This window comes from Archocentrus centrarchus, chromosome 13 (genome assembly GCF_007364275.1).
Source record: "Archocentrus centrarchus isolate MPI-CPG fArcCen1 chromosome 13, fArcCen1, whole genome shotgun sequence".
In the NCBI taxonomy this organism is placed as follows: domain Eukaryota; kingdom Metazoa; phylum Chordata; class Actinopteri; order Cichliformes; family Cichlidae; genus Archocentrus; species Archocentrus centrarchus.
In genome coordinates, this window is record NC_044358.1 from 36,786,743 (window position 1) to 36,808,955 (window position 22,213).

Sequence of the window (22,213 nt, forward strand, 5' to 3'; positions counted from 1 at the left end):
GTCATATTTTTGTAAACTTTTATCGTTACATGTTTCTGGCATTCCTTGTATTTTTATTTTATTATTTATTTAAATTTCTTTTAAAGTTTAATACCTCTACATTTTTTCGCACTTTTATTTATACTTGTTGGCAGATATGCTCTCAATTGTGCAAAAGACATGTTTGTTTCCTGTTGTCTACAGACAAATTATTTGTGTTAAATACTAATGTGGCAGAGGACGCCGACAGCCAATGAGGCGTGTTGTTTTTGACATGTGGTATACACTGGTGGGCGTGAATAAAGTTTTCCCTCTCGCGGGAAGTTGGTTCAAGTCTGGGAAAACTAATGGCTGGTGTGTTTTTGTTCCTCCGTAATGATCGTCGGTAAAGTCTAGGCTTCCATGCCAGGATCTCTGTGCATCTTGTCTCTGCTAACAATACTGTAAAAATTCAGATTTAGATTCACGTTCACACCGTTACACTTATCTGGGATCTGGGGGTGGGCGGTGTCCCACATATCCGGTGCTCTCTCATAAGAAAATCAAGGATACCCGTGTCGTCTCGGTGAGCGACAATACTTCGTGTTTAGCGGAATTTCTCTCATATTTAGAAGAGGAGGTGAAACTGTCGCGGACACATCAGTCTGTCCTCAGAGGTAAGCTCCTACCGTGCATGTCTTCAAGCAGCCCAATCACTCACTGCTCAGAATCATATCACTGCGCACTGACATGCAAACCTGAAAACTTAAAGACGGCAATCTGGGTGCTGTTACCCTGAAGTTCAGTACGAACTGTCTTTAAATGTCAATACTGAGATACAATAAACGGTCTGTGGGGCTACAACAGTGAAAGTGAAAGTCAGGGTGGGACGCGCTGGTGGTAAAAAATAAATAAATAAACCTGAGGCCTGTATTACGAAGCCACATTAAGGCTCAGTGAGCTATGTCGAGTTTAAAGTCTAAACTGTCAGAAGTGGCTCTCTGTGGTAACCCAAAGGTTCTCAAAATTTTCCACCATGCCCCACTTAGCCGGATGAATCTTTTCCTGCCCCGCGGGAAGCGAGGTCCTGGGGTGGGGTTCCCCCTTGATAGCGAAGCGGCTTCACTACAGACGGTGACGGAGAATCTCCCTGTAGTCGTTAAGCTAACGGACCTGCTTATTTCCTTTTTCCGCCGTGAGAATTAATCCGATGTTCAACATGTTGACTCTTATTGTTTTATTGCTCTAACCTATGTGTATGTTTTTATTAATGTTATGTTTTACTTCGTGTGGTTTTTATATGTACTTTAAACCTGTTTGTTTTTCCTTGTGTACACCACTTTGGCCAATGGCACTGATTTTAAAGTGTTTTATAAATAAAGTTGAGTTGAGAATTTGTTCCGCGTGACTTTTCTCCCGGGTCGTTCACGCCCCACAGAAATACTGACATAACCTGATCAGGAGCAGGTCACATTCAGAGCTGCAGTTTAAGATCAGGTGAAGCGCCACGTTTCCACTGTTTCTCTAATTTACAGTATAGATTCTGTGCGGGGGGGAACACGTTTTATCTGCGCAGGTCATTAAGCCGCGCCTCACTAACTCCACTGCTGTTCTGCTGCTGAGTCTGTTTTGCACAGCTGGAATTTTAACTACAAGAACACAAACACAGACCAAGCACACCTGTTTGATCAGTAAGATTCATTTCACTCTGATCTGCCTAAAAACAAAAGTTTCCTCGTCTCCTGTATCAGGCAGCGGGACAGTGACATTTAAACATCAAGTGGATCCAGTTTAGAGTTTCAGAGCTCTAATATTAGATTAGTTTTAGATCTTTTAGATTACAAAGATCTCGTGAAAGATAACGCTTATATTTTATTCCTTGATTTTCAAAAAGCCTTTGACCCAGTTGAGCATCCCTTCATTTATAAGACATTAGAATATTCTATGCACTATGTTTTGGATATAATTAAGATGTTACACACAGATATCAATAGTTGTGTCTCCCTTCCTGAAGGCACAGGCCCAAGATTTAATATAGGGAGAGGAATAAGACAAGGGTGCAGTTTGTCTCCACTATTGTTCATTATGGTTGCTGAGCTGCTGTCCATCAGTCTGAGAAACTCGGAAATTGAAGGCATTACTTTTGATGAAAGAAAAATAGTTATTAGGCAATTAGCTGATGACACAACACTATTTTTGAAAAATAAAGAACAAATACCAGTTGCTCTTCAGGTGGTGGAATCATTCTCCCGGGTCTCAGGCCTAACTCTTAACCTTAAAAAATCTGAACTCCTAAGTATTCATGATAGTTTTGAAGATGTGTTATACAATATTCCAGTGAAAAAGGAGGTTCGGTACTTAGGTATATTGGTGTCCAAAGATTCTAAATCTAGTTACAGAAAAAACATCCAGAAGCCAATTGAAAAATCCAGACGAATCCTAAATAACTGGCTGCAAAGAGACTTAACACTCTTCGTTATTGACAAAAATTGAACTTATTTCCAGACTAATATACCCCACGTACTCTTTACCCCTTTCCACAAAAACCATAAAAGAAATAAACTCCCTCATTTTTAACTTCATTTGGAGAAATAAACATCATTATATTAGAAAAGCTGACATGATCAAAGGTTTTGAGGAAGGAGGAATAAAAGCAATTGACTTTGAAACTATAAATGGTGTACTTAAGTTAAGATGGCTGCAGTCCTTTTTAAAATGCAGCGAGGATATTTGGTTCTCTTTACCCAACTTTGTCTTTAAAAAATTAGGTGGCATAGATTTTCTTTTGAAATGTGACTTTGAGGTTTCTAAATTACCAGTGAAACTTTCTGCCTTCCATCAACAAGTTCTGTTTTACTGGAAAATGATTTACAAACATAACTTTAGTCCACACAATGTTCCACTGTGGAACAATAGGGTGATTCTAAGGAGAAGAAAGTCAATATTCATGGAAGGATGGATGGAAAAACAAATTTGGTCAATTGTTCATCTGTAAAATGATAAGGGGGATCTATTAAAGTATGACAAATTTAGTGACAAATATAAAATAGTCTGTAGCCCTGATGACTACAGAAGTGTAGTTGACAATATTCCAGCTGCAATGATTAATCTAATTAGAAACAACTTAGATCAGACCCCAACCCCCAGATTAAATAAAGTGTTCATCAATGGCATAAACTTTGTAGAGAAAAAATGTAATAACCTATTTTTGAGAAAACTTTTAATTGATGAGATCTATCCTGGATCTTCTAAAAGAACACATCATTTAAAAAACTTTAACAAACAAGAAATTCGATCCATCAGAACTAAATTCCTGAAATTTCCAATCCTTCCTGAAGTCAAAGAAATCCATTTTAAAATTTTAAATGAAATTTATCCTTCGCAGGAATTTATTAAAAGAATATTCAAATTTGAAATGGAGAATTGTTATTTTTGTAAATCATTGTTGGAATCAACAGAACATCTGTTTTTTTGAGTGCCAGGTTGTATGCAACTTTTGGAAGGAAATACATAACTGGTTGCTGTCTAAATCTCTTCATATAGATACTTTTACCTGGAAGGGGGTCAAATATGGTATATCAATAAAAAAAGCAAAAAAAACCAAAAAAGTTTCAGAGCTCTGATGTGCAGCCGCCACCTTAGAAATAATCAGCAGCACCTTCGAGTAAAATAATTAACTCGAAGTAAAATGTTTATTTTACCGCTCTGTGTCCTAATTTTTTTAAAATACATTTTTAAATACGTTTTAAAATACGTTTTTATCATCATCACCTGATAATGTCTCTGATTAGAGTAGGCAGCACTCACAGGGATCATTTTGTGCCGAAGAAGCTTCGTTCCTAGTAGACCCCTCAGGTCACACTCACTGACGTCATCATAATCAGAATGAAAACATCGTGAAGAAATTCACGTGTAAATATTTATAAATTACAACAATAAATATTTTTATTATTATTATTATTACAAGTATAGAAGCCATATGCAGTTAATGGTGTTAGGTAGCCACGTGGTGTTGCATGTGCATTCCTTGGATTAGGAATGGTGATGTTTAATGAATGAGTATGAAATATATTCACCTGGTCTCTGGTGTGGTTGCACGGAGAATCATTGAGCAGGGAGAGTGTGGGTTTTTTTTTTTTTTTTTTTTTGACCGCTTTTTTTCTGCATGTCCATGTGTTTTGTCTTGCCTTGTATGGAAGCCTTGGAGTAGCTGGATTATTGAAACATGTAAATAAATGATCAATGGAACAATGTTTGGAAACTGAATCATTTGCTGGTTAATTCAAAAGCAACTCAACAGTGCAGTACTCCCTACTTTAATTTTGTAGTGGCAAAACAGGTGTTGAGTCACTACACTAAGGAATACCCAGAAAACACAGTAGTAAAATTCCAACATTAAGAGCTCAAATGTTCTTGTTTCACAGGTACGATGATGAACTGCTGCGGTCTGCTAACTCTGGAGAAGGAACCAGGTACTGATAGAAAACAAAGAGACTTCTGTTTTCTCTGCAGCTATCAGAAGGTTGGCGGTTCAATTCCTGGCTGCTCCAGGCTGCGTGACAAAGTATCCTTGGGCAAGATACTGAACCCCAAGTTGCTCTCTGACACAAGTGTTGGAGTATGAATGTCTGTGAATGTTAGACAATAAAAGCACTTAGCTTAGTTACACAGCGAAGTGCTAGTGTGAATGAGTGTGAATGTAAACGTGTTGCATAAGCACTTTGAGTGCTCAGAGTGGAAAAGCGCTATATAAGAACTAGTCTATTTACATATATTTTTTTGTTGTAATGGCACATAATAATATCTTGCTGTATGGTCTGTGTATTTGTCATAATTCTGTTTCTCTGTCAGTTCCTCTGAAGAGCATTGAGGTGGAGCTGGAGGTGAGGGACCATGTGGCTACAGTGGTCTCCACTCTGAACTACGAGAACAAGGAGGACAAACCATTAGAGGCTGTTTTTGTCTTCCCTCTGCCTGGAGATGCTGCTGTCTGTCATTTCAGTGCTAAGATTGGACAGACACAGATTGTAGCTGAGGTGAAGGAGAAACAGGAGGTGAGCTGGACAGTAAATATGACCTCATTATAAGTAAGATTAAAGACAACAATAAACACAGTGAATGATACTGACATGTGTCTCCGTCCTTCAGGCTCGTGAGGAGTATGATGATGCTCTGAGCTGCGGTCAGCAGGCCTTCCTATTGGAGGAGAGTGAGCAGAGTCCAGATATATTCTCTCTGAGTGTGGGCAGTCTGCCTCCAGGAGAGAGCGCCTCCATCAGGTTGGAGTACGTCACTGAGCTGGCTGTGCAGGCTGATGATGGGCTGAGGTTCTGTCTGCCTGCTGTGCTCAACCCTCGATACCAACCTCAGGGTAGGAAAACTTCAAAATATTTGGACCAGAAATCCTTAAGCTACACCAGGGAAAGTCTTAAACCAACCTTCACATCACTGATGGAACACAAAATGTAAAAAAAAGAAAATCTTCAAACTCAGGGGTGAACACAGAACCAGAAGAAGTACTTAACTCTCAGGGAAACTGAAAAAAAAGAAACCCTTGAGCTACATCTCAGACTCTACCAGCCTCAGTTAACATATTAAATGTTAAAGTTCATGACAGTTTAATTAGAAAAAGATTCAACAAGTATGGCTTTTTTGTCAGAGTTGCAGGAGACAACATCTTTCTAAAAAGAACATAACAGCAGAGGTTAGGTTTGCAAAGTTGCATCTGAGGAAACCACAAGACTTCTAGAACAAAGTCTTTTGGACTGACAGGCCCCAAAATGGAGATATTTGACAATAATGCACAGTGTCACTTTTGCAGAAAACCAAACACAACTTATCAGCACACACCTCATACAGTCAAGCATGGTGGTGGAGGAGTGATGATTTAGGTTTGTTTTGCAGCCACTCGACCTTAGCACCATGGAGTCCTTGAATCAGCCATGAGCTCTTCTGTATGCCAGAGTATTCTGGAGTGAAATGTGAGGCCATCTGTCCGACAGCTAAAACCTCCCCAAACTGGTTCATGCTACAGGACAGTGATCCCAAGCACAGCAGCAAGTTTACAGCTGAGTGGCTGGAAAAGAAACAAATCAAGGTGCTGCAATGGCCCGGTCAAAGTCTAGACCTCAACCTGACTGAAATCTGTGGCTGGACCTGAAGAGAGCTGCGAATAAGCAAATATGTGAAAACCTCAATGAAATGAAAAAAATGTTGTAAGATGAATTGACCAAAATTCCTCCACAATGACATCAGAGACAGATACAGACAGCAGTTACTTTGAGTTACTGCTGCTAAAGGTGGCTGTACGAGCTCTTAAATCATGGGGTGTACTTGGTTTTTTACAGGTCAGTGTTTGTGGGAAAACACTGACTCTCCCTGTTACGATTTTATATCATCAAAATGTGTTAACTAAATGACAGTAAACCAAATTTTATATGGGGTTTCCTTATTTCACTACAAGTTAGATCATAAAGAAGTTTATGAAAGTCACATAAAAGAAGTAAACCTCTCACTAGTGTAAAATCCTTGACAATAAACTAATTCACACTCACTGTTTGGTTTTTATTAGGTTTACCTTATTGTACCAATACTTGTCATAATGCCATTTATAGGATAAAGTCATGGAAATAAAGAAAAGAACAAAAGCTTTTGCAGGACTATTTATGTTTCCTGAACAAAAGTCTTATTTTCCTTGTTTGAGCTCCAGCATCATGTGGACCACAGGTTCTTCTCAGGTAAAATGGTTTGAGTGTGTAATGCCTCAATATTTACAGCATTTCTAACCTGATGTTGTGTGCAGGTAGTGAAGGTGCAGGTGTCCAGGTGACTTCTGTTCCAGCCTCTCTGGTGCCCTACAGTCTGTCTTTCTCTGCCCGAGTGTCCTCTCCTCGTCCAGTCTCTAAAGTAGAGTCTAACTGCTCCCTGGACCCTCTCCAGTACCTCATCACTGATCAAACCCAGGCCACGGTAGGTAGAGCGTTGATGTGTCTGCTGTGTGTGGTTGTTACTGATTACTGAGAACTAAATATGAATGTGTTTGTGGTCTGCAGGTCAAGTTGGCTGCAGGACACAAGTTTGACAGAGATGTTGAACTGCTGATTTATTACAAAGATGCCCACCAGCCCACTGCTGTGGTGGAGGCAGGACAGGCCTCTGCTGAGGCAGGTCAGTGAAAATTAATGAAATAATTAGTTTGCATATAAAACTTGGTGATTTCCATTCTTCAACCGGGAGCTTTATTGTGTTGGAATTGATTATAAAATGTGAAACTGAAAATTTTTTTCATCCATGTCATGTGTTTCAGGCACTCTGATGGGTGATCCAGTGGTGATGGTGAGCCTGTATCCCGAGTTCCCCCAGTCTGTGATGTCTTCATTGGCTTCATGTGGAGAGTTTGTGTTCTTAGTGGATCGATCTGGAAGTATGAGCTATGCTAACGATTACAGCGAGGAGCAGGAAAGTCGCATCAGCAGTGCCAGGGTATCCATAATAAATTATTACAATCATAAAGTCTTTCAGTGACCCTCTCACACAGTGGTCTCACCATGTTTTCCCTCTTCTCTTAAGGATACTCTGCTGCTCCTGTTGAAGAGTTTACCAATGGGCTGCTATTTCAATATTTACAGTTTTGGGTTCAGTTATGAACACATCTTCCCGTAAGTCTCTCCCTCATATCAGTCAGCTCAAGAAGTCTCCTGCTGTCTTTGGTAAATTATCTGCATGTGTGTTTTGGTGCATGTTTGTGTGATGGCAGTAAGAGTGTGGAGTACAGCCAGAAGACCATGAAGGAGGCTCTGAAGAAAGTTGAGCAGATCGAGGCTGATCTGGGTGGAACGGAGATCCTGCAGCCCCTCAAACATATTTACAGCCAGCCCTGCATTCCCAATCAGCCTAGACAGGTAACACATTCTCTTCTGCTCATCCTTTTCAGGGTCACAGGGGGGCTCGAGCCCATCCCAGCTGCTATACAGCAAGAGACAGTGTACACCCTGTATAGGTTGCCAGCTTGTCGCAGGGCTAACTCAGCTCTCAGCACAAACTGTGTGTTTCTGGGTCTGATGTTCTGTCCCTTATGTACCAACTCTCCCCTCAGCTGTTTGTCTTTACTGATGGAGAGGTGGGGAACACCAAAGAAGTGATAGATCTGGTGAAGGAGAATTCAGATTCTCACAGGTGGAACCACAAACACACAACTATATCTACACAATTCCCAGGATGTCCAACATGTCCTCAGTGTACTTAAAGAAAACTGTTGTACTGCAGGTGTTTCTCTTTTGGGATTGGGGAAGGGGCCAGCTCTGCTCTCATCAATGGGATGGCCAAAGAAGGAGGAGGTCACGCTCAGTTCATCACAGGGACTGACAGGATGCAACCAAAAGTAAGACATTAAACACAATTAGAAGTGAGGTGAAACACTGCAGCAGCAGCAGATATGTATTTGAGATCAGACCTGCAGTGAGTAAAATGTCTGTTCCAGCTGTTTGTGTATATTTGTAGAGTTTTTCTTTATTTTTCAGGTGATGCAGTCGCTGCAATTTGCTCTGCAGCCGACTGTGGTCGACATCTCAGTCACATGGGATTTACCAAAGGAAGTGTCTGTCACTGTCCTCTCTCCACCAATCACAGCACTTTTCCAGGGCCAGAGGTCACTGATTATGCCCAGCTCACTGAACAGGTAGGAGCAGCACCGTCATGTTGTTGTTTAGGTATTTGATGACAGTCATTAACATGACTTCAAACACTGTAATTCTGTCTCAGAGCTCAGAGGCAGCAGAGGGCTGTGTGACAGTGAAGTACAGCCTGGCAGGTCATCCCTCTGAGAACCAGCTGCACTTCAGTCTCAAACCTGCAGCAGACACTGGGTAAAATCATTTAATACAAGCAGCGTTGTTCTTTGAATCATGAGATTACAGGTGTTGGGTTTAAAATATCAAAACAGTTTGTTAATAACACACACCTAATGCTTTTTATCTACTCTTAAACATGTTTCAGTGCAGTCACTGTTTCTAAATCATATTTTTTCATACTTGGATTAGTGGTATCAGTATGTCATTACTGATGACAACATTAAAAATGAGTAGTCTCAGTCTGCTTTCAAATAATTAAGCTTGTGTGAAATCAAAGAGCCATTGTTAGGAGTCATGTCCAAATATTGTGCGCATTTTCCCAGCATATGGAAAAATCTGTTGTGGTGCCAGAGGCAATGGTAAAACCCTGAAAAGGATCGAATAGAATAAAAATAGATGCAAGTTACTGACAAACTAATGTGAGAAAAATGACAAACATTATGACTCTGTAATGTTTTCCTTCATCTCCAGATTAACAGTCCACAGGTTGGGTGCTCGGACTCTTATTCGCTCCCTGGAGATGGAGGAGAGAGAGCACAGAGGACAGCAGGATGGAGGAGTGAAGGAGAAGGTGGTGAAACTCAGTGTCCAATCAGGAGTGAGCAGTTCTTTCACCGCCTTCATTGCCGTCAACAAAGACAACAGCAAAGTGATTCAAGGACCTCTTGTGCGCAGAAATATTCCAACACCCTGTGAGTTTGTTTCAAGAGGAAAAACTAAAACTGTCAGTCACAGCTTAAAGATAAAGATAATTGAACATGAATGAAAGGAGTACAATGATAACTTAAGAGCAGAATATAAATCCAGCAGGGACCAATCAGAGGAGAGGTGCAGGTGAGGAAACTTTAGTGTCAATCATGTCAGAGAGGTGAGAGCAACAAGATCTGATATGAGTGAAGAGTTAGAACATGAAACAGAACAACCACTACAACACTGTTGGTAGTCGTGTGTCTTGTTTGTGTTGTGTTTGTACATCCATAATATGCCCTCAAAAATATATTTGTAAAAAAAATTCTTATAAAATGTCCTGACTCCTTTTTTTTCTTTTACATCATAGGTTATGCCTCCTTGAGAATACCCAAGGCATTATACTTATGTAAGTAAAAGCTGAATGACAGTGTAACACACATCTACACATCTGTGCACTGCTATCAAATAAACAGAAGTAAGCCAGCAAGTTTCTGTTTTTACTTATTTGAAATGTTAAGTGTGACCAATCAGAGAAGAGAAGCAGGTGAGGAAACTTTAGTGGCAGAGGTGTCAGAGAGGTGAAAGTAACAAGATCTGAAATGACTGTAGAGTTATAACATGAAACAGAACAACCAGACTGATGAACATCTCATATTTTAAATGCTCTTTATAGAATTTGTGTTGTATTTGTATTTCACTCTAACTTATTAAAAGGTAAATGTTGTAGTTCTTTTTAAGAAATGAAATGTTTTGATCTGATTTTTTTTTTTGTTTTCCCCTCATCATCACAGTTGGTAGTTCCATGGAAATGAATGATTCCTTGCCCAGTAAGTAAAATCTAAATGACAGTACAGCAAATGTTTGTGTTTCTAAACATAAATAGAAGCAAACCAACAAATTTCAGTTTCTACTTATTTGAAATGTTAAATGTGAAATACTGTATGTACAATAGCTGCAGTGTTTGCTGTGATAGTTGCTGTAATGGGCTGTATCATTAGGCTGTAAGTGAAGACGTTCATGTTTTATGTATAAACTATTTTGGATGATTTGCAAGTCACTGTAATAACCTCAGGAGCCAGAAACATATTGAGCAAAACAAAACATATGAAAGATCTAATTTTCCCTACATTGTGATGCCAGGCTCATCATCTGGCTGTGATTCATTTTGTGTAAAATTGATTTTATAATTTAGTAAATAATTTAAAAAATAAATCAAAATAAAATCAGGGGTTACAGTGCGCCGGATCGAGGGCAGATGTCCGTTGCGCTCGCGGTACTTCAGCATCTTAAATATCGAAAATGACAGACAATGACAGGTAAACAGATTGTTTATGAAGGAAGACACCTGAAACACTTTAATGAAAAAAGTAAGACATTTAATATATTAAAGAATCAGAAAAATCACACATGTATATGTGGGACCGAAGGAGACAGCAGGCCTGTGTGTGCTCTCTCTCTCTCTCTCTCTCTGAGCCCGTGTTCCTGTCTAAACATAACATTTTTATACAGCCTCTTATCTAAACATAAACAATCTCTGGGCGCTACGAGTTGACCTTCGTCATTCAGTCTTGTTCAAGCTGGTTTTTCATGGCCCAGATTCCTCAGTAATGGAGCCTCTTCTCTCCTGATGCTTTAATTATACGTCCTTGTGGCCGAACCTCAAAATAAGATGCACTGAGACAGAGAAGTTAGTCTAGTACTTTCTGATCTGTTGCTCTCTGTCTAATGTATTATTCATTTGTTTATTATTTGGTTGATCCACAGTTATTAATTAATTTACTGGAGTTTACCTTTAAACATTTGTCCTTTATTCATTGAGTAAAATATAATCCCTAACAAGGCAAACCCATATAATTTATATATCATCTATAGCGCTATAATCAGGGGTTACAGTGCGCCGGACCGAGGGCAGATGTCCGTTGCGCTCGCGGTACGTCAGCATCTTAAATAGCGAAAACAAATGAAGTAACTGTAGCACGTAATTTTAAATGCAACGTTTATGCTCAAATATCAGCAAACAGACAAAGTGTCTGCAGTTTGTCACACAATGTGTCTGCTAGCTAAAAGAAGAGCTGCTGTATTTCCAGGGAGAGCAAACAATGAGAGAGAAGTTCCCTCAGAGATGGAGAAAAAGAGCAGAAGAGGAATAAGAGATGTTAAATTTAAAGGTAAGGACTGCAAAACAAGTGGATGTATGCTAACTTTGTGTAATTGAAAGATTGTATAAAAACAGATCAGTTTGCCGTAATGTATTTACAGTAAAGCTGTGTGTTGGACTGGTGCTCAGAGGCTGTGTTCATGCTGAGAGTTACAGGTTACATGAAGTGTTTTTTACTTAAGTAAAGAAATACAAATAAAGACGCACGCAAGCACTTGTACTTCTATTTCAGTACAAAATGTGTGTGTGTGTGTGTGTGTGTGTATGTGTATATATGTGTGTGTAAACACAGTGGCCTATGCTGAGTGACATTACTGTATGTACAGTAGCTGCAGCGTTTGCTGTAATGGGCTGTATCATTAGGCTGTAAGTGAAGACATTTTTTATGTATACAGTCGTTATAACGCGCTTCACCTCTCGTGGCCTCGCTGTTTCACGGATTTTTTTAGTGCAGTTTTTTATGCTTTTTTTTTTTTTCATTTTTTTTTTAACAGTGTATGAATGTGCATCGTGTTCTGCGTCCTGATTGGCTGTCAATCAATCTCCTCCGTCCCTCGTCTCTGTCCAGCACAGAATGTGTTAGGCTTGAAAACAGGTTTTGATCTTTGGTTTCCATCTATAGTACTGTATAATAATTGTAAAAAATAAAGCTGACTACTTCGCGGATTTCGCCTATCGCCTGTTATTTTTGGAACGTAACCCCCGCGATAAACGAGGGTTCACTGTAATACTATTTTTGATCATTTGCAAGTCACTGTAATAACCTCAGGAGCCAGAAACTTACTGAGCAAAACAAAACATATGAAAGATCTAATTTTCCCTACATTTGATGCCAGGCTCATCATCTGGCTGTGATTCATTTTGTGTAAAATTGATTTTATAATTTAGTAAATAATTTAAAAATTAATAGAGAACAATGGAAACTAGGCAATCTGGCAAATCAAGGATGATGATCAAGGTTGTATAAATACTGCAAGAACCAATCAGAGGAGAGGACAGAAGCAGGTGGGGAAACTTTACTGACAGAATAACAGAGAGCTGAAAGTTCTGAAATAACAGAGTTTGGACTTGAAAACAGAAGAATCAGACTGATCAGATGTTATAACGGTAAAGCCAAGTAACGGTATGGATTTAGTTTTGATTAATAGTTGTGATGGAAAATCAGTTGAATGATTCATTTATATATTTTTTTAATCCTTAATCCTACATTTTAATCCTATAATATGTTTCACAAATAATATTATATTAGCATATTAAGAGGTTGTGGATTTGTTAACTCCGTCAGGCATAGGAACTGATGGAATCGACGTCTGATGGAGTTGACACAGGAGCGTGTATGTTCTGACAAAAAGTGCATTGTACACTGTAACTTGCTAGCTGTCCCAATGACCTCACTAAACTACCTAAATTCAGTCCCTGCTGTTAAAGAAAATGATCATAAGTGGAAGACGGTGTGACATGTTCCAGCTGTGACTGTAGGAATAGTTTTTTCAAAACTATGACAAAAATATGTCAAACTTGAGCGTGCGTGGTTGTGTTGCATTCAGCACAGATTAAAGGGGGTCCTCAGGGACATAGTTGACCAAGCAATTTCTTGATTTAGTGAGGGTTATGAAAATATGAGGATGCAACACTGACAGACAGATTTTGAGGGAAAAGTTCACTTTATACATTGTTTCATATATTTAAAATTATTTTTAAAAATTGGATGTATATACAGTTATAGAATTTTTTTGTAGGATTTTTAAGAAACAGATTACTGCACATGAGCTATATTGCGTAGATGGCTGGTCGCCCCCCCCGACTGGCTATGTGCTCCGGTCAGAGAACAGCTGCGACTTCAGGTGATATTGAGAGATTTATTGACAGACAAGCATCAAAGTTGGATTCTTCATTGAACTGTTGCATACACATTCAATGTATGGTGAATAAAGATCCAAGTGTGGGTGCCAGAATACAGGTGTGTGTGTGTGTGTGGTCTCTGTGAAGTAAAAGTATACAGAAAGGTAATTAGAAACTATACAACCACGTTCTACATTATGCTAAATTATGCAGAATATACACATTGAGTCACATTACACGGTATACATACATACGGTATACAGTTGCACCTAGTAACATTAATGTGGCAGAGAAACTAAATTACTGCAAGTGGCAAGTAATGGCAGAACAATATAGGTGAAGACTAGGCACCCGTAGGGAAATTCAAGCACAATACACTTGGTGACCAAAAGATGGTGCTTTGAAACCACAAATAGCAAAGCGGTGTTGCCACTGGAAAGCTTAGAAAGACAAACCGTTCCCATGGCAATGCACAGAACCGTACTTACGGCCAATACAACATTTAGAAGCTAAATTACTGCCTCAAACACTTACAGAACGGTGGAAATAACACCACAGGTCGGAAATACTATTTAGGTACTCCCAAACCCGACTATTAATGCAGCTACAACCCAAGAAATAAGCGTTTAGCGAGCCATTTAAGACTTAGACATTTCCCCATTGGAGTGAACTAGAGCTCGCGGTAGACCAAAGTTACAGGGTTAACAGACTAAACAGCATGTAGCCAACAGCCAGCGGATGAAATACAACATGAATACAGACAAAACTGATGCACTTGCATCGTCATCAACGCACACGTACACACAACGATACTGCCATTATGGCGAAATGCAGGAGCGGCACGGCAAGTGTCTGCTAGCTAAGTAACCTCAAAGTCATGAGAGCACACAAGTGCGTGGGTACATCACCACTGACGTCTCTGGCGTTATGACGCTGACTCCAGCAGGGAGTTTTCCACAGCCGCCCCCGGATTCGTGGAGAGAATACGTAGAACAGGAAAATCTCTGCTGGATTATTGTGCGCTGGGGTCTCCGTCATCAGGCATTTCAGGAAGCTCGACTAACTTGGCGACAGGACGGGTGTAGAGGTTGCCCTTGATGTCCACCTCTGCAGTGCGTACCTTGCCCGACAGGCCACAGCGCTCGCTGGAGCTGACCACCATTGAGCACCATGACGACAGTGCCCACCGCCAAGTCTGGTGTAGTAGTTCTCCACTTCTGGCAGGGCTGTAGACCAGGTAGGTACCTGCGGGTGAAGTGACTCCAGAAGTGGTCGGCAAGCACCTGACTGTGTCTCCATCTACGTCATTTCAGCAGGTCACTGGAACCGTAGACTGCCTGTGGTAGCGAAGCATCTCGCCGCCCCATGAGGAGGAGATTCGGGGTAATCGGGTCAGGATCGGCCAAGTCAGAGGATGCGTAACCAAGGGGCTTAGAGTTGAGGATACCCTCAACTTCAGTGAGCACAGTCATTAGGACCTCCTCTGGGAGGACTTGGTCCTTCAGGATGGTCTGGAGGGAGATCTTAACCGATTTAATCTCCCTCTCCCACGCTCCCCCGAAGTGTGGAGCGAGAGGGGGGTTGAATCTTAACAGGATGCACTGTTTGGCCAACTGTTCCTTGAGCAATAGCTCAAGAGCTTCAAGAGCTTGCTGGAGCTCCTTCTTGCCGCCACGAAAATTGGTGCCTCTGTCACAGAGTATCTCGTAGGGCTTGCCCCGGTGCGCTATGAAGCAACGGAGGGCAAGGAGAAAGGAATCCGTGTCCATACTCAGCATCAAGTCGAGATGGATGCAGCAGGACGTGAGGCATTTGAACACAATGTCCCAATGCTTCTCTTGCCTTCCTATCTTGTCCGCGTACGGGCCGAAGCAGTCCGCTCCGGTAGACCAGAAAGGGAGTTTGTTGAGTTGGAGGCACGCAGCAGGTAGGTCGGCCATCTTGGGGATTGTAGGCTTGCTTCGCCATCTGCAGCACTCGACACAGTATTGCTGATGCTTCCTGATGGCTTAGCGGCCTCTGAGGATCCAGTACGACCTCCTGATCTCCGCGAAGACTCTCTCTTGGGACCGGAGTGTCGGAGACGATTGTTGTAGTCCTTCACCAGAAGCTGTGTGATGGGATGATCTGGTGCAAGGACAACGGGATGAATCGAGTCTTCAGGTAGATCATCAGCTTTATGGAGGCAGCCTCCCACTCTGATGAGACCAAGAATGGGGTCGTACTCTGGTGAGAGTGATATGAAGTGACTACTAGGTCGAATCGGACAGTCGTGCTGTAGAGCGCTGAGTTCTTCAGAGAAGCTGTCTGCTTGCGCTCACTTCAGGAGAGCTACCTCTGTGTCTATGCGAGCAGAAGCAGACATGGGGGCCGCTGCCGCCCCGTGTTGAGACCGGTATGTAGCGTCTACTAGGTTAGACCAGGTGTCGTACTGCAGTGGATCAGGACAGGTATCAGGGACTGTAAGTTGGCCACAGAACGTGGACTTCCTGAGCTCCTCTGTTTCTTACACTCTCGCCACCAAATTATGTGGCCAATGGCTAGGAGAGTCGTACAAAAAGGCGGGCCCATCATTACAACGGGTTGGTGGAGCCAGCTGATGCAGTGCCTTCCCCCGAGTGATGTCGTCGGCCGGGTTCTGGACGGAAGGAATGTACCTCCAGTCGCTGGCATCGGTGTACTCTTGGATTTCAGCTATGCGAGTTCTGACGAACACCTTGTACTGAGCTGAATCAGATCGGATCCAACTGAGCACTGTGGTCAAGTCTGACCACATGACTGTGTGCCTCAGGGTAAGGGTGAGCTCAGAGCGTAACAGTTTGGCAAGCTGTGCTCCAGTCAACGCAGCACTGAGCTCCAGACGAGGCATAGAGAGCTGCTTCCGCGGTGCGACCCGGGATCGTGCCATGACGAATGACACATGTGGACGCCCTTCTGCGTCTTCCATACGAAGGTAGGCAACGGCTCCATAAGCTTTCTCCGAGGCGTCACAGGAGACATGTAGGTCGACGTTCGAAGGGTCAGCGCTTATGTTGAGTGGAGTGTAGCGGCGGGGCATGCTGATGTGCTGAAGGTGGGGAAGTTCACTCTCCCAAGCCTGCCACACTGAGAGTAGTTCTCCGGTGATGGGCTCATCCCACTGTTGCTCGTGCCTCCAGAGGGCTTGGATCAGGACCTTAGCACAAGTGGTATAGGGAATAACATACCCTAGTGGGTCGTACTGAGAAGCCAGAACTCTGTACACATTTCTCAGTGTAGGCTCGTTGGCTACCGGTTGGCGGTGCTTGTAGCCAAGTGTGTCGGAGGAACAGTGCCACCGTAGACCTAGGGTGGATTCCTGCAGATCCACTCTCTCTGCCGTTAGCCACAGTTCGCAGCCTTCAGTCCTTGTCTCTGATGGGAGATGATCGATAACCTCTGGTCGGTTGCTTGCCCACTGCCTTATGTCGAATCCACCAGCAGCAAGCAGGACTCTCATCTTGTCAATCAGCTGTCTGGCCTGTGATGGAGTGTGGAGAGACTGAAGGCAGTTATCTACGTAGAAAGCATTGTTGACTGAGTTCAGGACCTCTTCGTTACCAGTACAGTTGGTCTTGACGTGCCGTTGCAGTGCATATATGGCACAGCACGGACTGCAGGCTGTACCGAAGGGCAGAACACACCATTCGTAGATGTCTGGGCTGCGCTCCTTCTCCATGTCACGCCACAGGAAGCGAAGGAGTGGTTGGTCTTCAGGGAGTAACTGGATTTGGTGGAACATCCCACGGATGTCTCCGCTGATGACCACTGGATACTCCCTGAACCGGAGAAGCACACTGAGCAGCGGGGCTCCAAGGTTAGGTCCAGGAAGTAGGATGTCGTTGAGGGCGGTTTTGCTGGTACCGGAAAGAACCGTTGAACGCCACCCTGGCCTTCCCGTTGTGGTGAACAATGTGGTGTGGGATGTACCATGACTCCTCCGACTGGCTTGCTTCGTCACTGCTGATCTTGACAACGTATCCAGCTCTCTCCAGTTTATGGATCTCCTCGTTGTAGACCTTAGCCAGATCTGGATTGCTGGTTAAGCGCCGCTCAGTGGCACGTAACAAAGGCATCACCGCCGATGGAGGTGCATGGAGTTTGGGCCTGCAGAGTAGAGGTGCAGCATTGTGGACTATGCCATCTACTGTGACACAGACAGTTCGCTGGTCCAGTGTTTTGACAGCTAGCTGATCTTGCTTGGAGCGTGTTACCTCCTTCTCAGACCGGAACGGCTGGGTGTCGACTTGCCACAGCATCTCAACATACCGACGTAATTCATGATTTGGAGACGAGCACGCTGCATGGAGACATGACGTCGCAGTGGAAGGACTTTCTAAGAAGTTGGTCGGTCCCTTTATGGTCCAACCCAGCAGGGTACATACAGCGATGGGGCTTCCCTGGGGCCCTCGCAGTACTGGATGTACAGGAATAATCAGGTGGGGGTGATCGGAAGCCGATGAGGAGCAAAGGCTGGACTCTGCTGAACCCTCGCACTGGCACCCATGGAGATAGTCAAACCTCTCCTGCACTGCAGAGATACTCACTCTGCAGTGCAGGACTGCTCTGCTAGACTGAGCTCTTCTGCCGTGAAAGCATGGCAGATGGTGTATTTCACCCGAGTGTCGGTGGGATTACACACCTCGAACGAGATGGATGCTCCATTAAGCTTCATTACGTCTTGTCTGATAATGCGGAGTGGCAGAACTTCATCCTGTCTCTGCAGACCAAGATACCTGGAGGGAGAAGGATGGTTCTTTGAGAGCCGTCATCCAGTACGGCGTGAGTGTCCAGCGTCTTGCCTCCGCTTTGTAGTCGAACGGGAACGATCTTCAGCATGATGCAACTGGAGTGACCGGACTGACCTACATAAACCAGACTGGAAGATGCAGGACCCTTGAAGAGGCTCGGACCGGCTTGGATGGCCACCTCATGCAGGACAAGAAGGTGTTGCTCGTTGCAGCTCTTCTTCAAGGTGCAGCTCTCCAGCTTGTGACCCTGGCCAGGGCCAACCGCACCAGCATATGGTCTCACAAGGGGTCTGAGGATCTCATCTCGGTACTTAATGGCAGTCATGCTACCTCTGGCGAACACATGGAGGGCTGTGCGGCCCTCCAAAGAAATGCCACCCCACACCATTACTGACCCACTCCCAAACCGGTCATGCTCTGTCACGTCTGTCACATGTGCTCAGTGTGAACCTGCTTTCATCTGTGAAGAGCACAGGGCACCAGTGGCGAATTTGCCAATCCTGGTATTCTTTGGCAAATGCCAAGCATCCTGCACGGTGTTGAGCTGTGAGCACAACCCCCATCTGTGGACGGTTGGGCCCTCATACCAGCCTCATGGAGTCAGTTTCTAACCATTTGTGCAGACACATGCACATTTGTGGCCTGCTGGAGGTCATTTTGCAGGGCTCTGGCAGTGCTCCTCCTGTTCCTGCTTACACAAAGGCGGAGGTAGCGGTCCTGCTGCTGGGTTGTTGCCCTCCTACGGCCTCCTCCACGTCTCCTGGTGTACTGTCTCCAGGTAGTGCCTCCAGCCTCTGGACACTACGCTGACAGAAACAGCACCTTGTTGCCAGTTTCTATTTTTCTTTCATGTCTTCAAGCAATTGAAAACATTTGATTTGCGTATTGATCTTTATATAATTATTAAATATTTGGCAGATATTCAAATGAAGCAAGTAATGTTTTATTTGTAACACAGTTTGTGGTGTGGTGGTTTATGGAGTTTATCATGTAGAGTTTTAGTCTTCTCATCTAGCGCCATAATCAGATCCAGTTTTTATTTCTGTCTGTTTTTTATATTATTATATTTTCATTTCACCAGCTGCTGTGCCCGATCAGCCTCCCAGAGACCCTTTGCTGCAGTTAGTCTCCCTCCAGGAGGCGTCTGGCTGCTGGCTGCTTGATCCAGCTCTGGCTGCTGCACTGGGAAAGAGCAGCAAGGAGTGGAAAAGTCAAAGCCTGCAAAGGTGGGTTGTTGTCAATTTAAATAATAAAACAAAATGATCATGTGAGGTGTTGTAAACTAAATTTGAAAGCATGATTTGGACAAAAACACAGGATGTAATTAAACACATGGAAAGACAAGAGAACATACAACAAATGAAAAGGAAGTCAGACTAAATGTAGGCCTGCCTTGCTGCATGAAAATAAACATGTATATCAGAGGCTAAAGTACTGGTGGTACTCTCTCTCTTAAGCACCACTGAGCTGCACCAAAGTCTGATTTTTACTAAGTAACCACACAGCAGGAGAAAGTATTTCCCTCATCACTCAGCAGTTGTTGTGAAGTATTTCAACACATTATTTTAGATTATTTATGTTATCACAGTTGGAGATGGCAGATTTCCAGCAGTAGACACAAATCCCTTCATGGCTGCATCAGGAAGGGCATCAAATATGCAGAGCTTTGGTGACCCCTTGTGACAAGGGAGCTGTTTAAACTAGCTGCTACTGCTAGTTGTACAAAGAAAGGTCATTTTTTGTGTGTTCTGTTTTATTTGATAATTTTTGACTGTTTGAATTAGGCCAACAGTGAAGTGTGGGCCACCATTCTGGCTCTGATCTGGCTTCATGGTTTAAAGATGGATGCAAAGGACGAATGGGAGCTTCTGGCTATGAAGGCTACATCATGGCTCCGTGCTCAGAATGGTAGAAACCAAGATGATAGCAAATTATTATTTTAAACACCGTTTGATGGTATAGTAAGCTTTTCCTCCCCAAAGCCATTCTTATCACTCTGTTTTTGTGTTTTAGCACCATGTGTGACAGAGTGTGTGGAAGCTGGAAATGTCCTGTTAGGCTGCAGCGTGAAGAAAGAAGCTCTGAGGCTCTGAGGGATTTCTTCACGTGGCTTCACCTTCAGGAACTGATGAACAGAAGCAGATCTACTCTCACCATACTGCCTTTGATTCAGTGCTGTTTCATATTATCTGCCCCTTATAGTTATGTGTAGCCCGTCTACCATATAAGTAAATAACGATGTTATTTATAGATAGATAGATAGATAGATAGATAGATAGAGAGAGAGAGAGAGAGAGAGAGAGAGAGAGAGAGAGAGATAGATAGATAGATAGATAGATAGATAGATAGATAGATAGATAGATAGATAGATAGATAGATAGATAGATACTTTATTGATCCCAAAAGAAATTAGGGAATCTAATCTATCTATCTATGGATTCTTTATTGTTGATTGTATTTGAAGTTTGCACCTAATTTGGATTTATGACTGTAAAAAATGTCAGAACTACTCTGAGTACTGTGGTGTATTTTTATCATTTTGACATCAGTATTTACTATCAATATTTTATATCATGTATTGTTACATATATTAATCACACACACTCGATTAATGGTCACATTATATATTATTTGTCACTTATATTGTCACTCACACACTGGAACACTGCATGCTTTAGGTGAGTGGAAAGGACTGAGGCCTGCTCTGCCCAGGGCCTTGGGTTTTTTCCACTAGTAGAACTGCACTCATTCAGTCAGTCAGTCAGTCAGTCAGAATACTTTATTGATCCCAAAGGGAAATTACTACTGTTACAGCTGCAACCGTTTCATTTAAACGAGTAACCCTAAAACACAATAACATACACTAAAGGCATAAAGTATAAAGACTAAAGAGATATTTTGACAACTTGACAAAAGATACAGTTTAAAGAATATATTCAACAACCAACTGTTCACAAGACATGCTAAATTTGTGTAATTTAAGGACACACATGAACTCAACAGGGAGAAACAAAGAAAAACATGAACTCCCAAACTCAATAAATTCTACAATAAACTCCACAATAAACTTCAGCATCAGTGCAGCAGATTATAACGCCTACATGTGGTGTTAAACAAAAACAAACTCTTTGAAGGAGTCAAAGGTCAAATCCATCTGCATCCTGATGTTCTCACCACCTGAAGCTGCTTCTGTTTGGAGCTAGCTTGGTTAGATGCTGCTAATTAAACCTGCAGGGTCTTTGTATATAACCTACGGAAGTGTCCGACCTCATGTCCGCATTTATGCTGTGTAGCTGGATTGTGTGTGTTAATTACCTTGTGGTCGAGTGCAGGTGTTTGTACTCAAAGAACCTCCATACGGGACTCTGCCGCTTTCTCTGCAGACCGCAGCCATTACTTTGCGGACCAGCGCGGTGAGCGCACGCACATGCGCACTCACACAGTTGTCCTGTGGCGCTCCCAGCTTAAACTCGAGAGCGGAAACAATGATTCATATCAATCCACAAGGCTTAAAAAAAAAAAACCCAAAAAAACAAGTAAATGAAAGTCAGTTTTATCGATAATTTCAGTTAGTTTAGTTAGTTTGTAAACTCACAATTCAGTTTTAATTAGTTATCGTTTTTTCCTTTTAATTATAGTTTTTATTTTTTCAGTTACGACAATGTTTTTTCAATTTCAGTTTTCGTTATTTCGTTCGTTTTCGTTAACTATAATAACCCTGCTATATACACATCTAAATCTATACACATATGAGAATTGTGAGTGCAAAAATTTTTAAATAGGTGTCATTATATATATATGCACAGTCCTTTTTTGTACAATGTATAAGTGTATGTACAATGTACAATGTATATAGTGTATGTACAATGTATATGGAAATTTAAACAATTTTATGTACAATTGAATACTGATAAGTGAATGGACACTGATGAACCACAATGTCACCT

General features: G+C 42.3%; 1 pseudogene; it reads left to right on the forward strand.

Annotated features, from left to right (window-relative positions):
* The first annotated feature begins 278 nt into the window (after positions 1 to 278).
* Positions 279 to 20,400, forward strand: LOC115790898 (von Willebrand factor A domain-containing protein 5A-like; annotated as a pseudogene).
* The last annotated feature ends 1,813 nt before the right edge of the window (positions 20,401 to 22,213 follow it).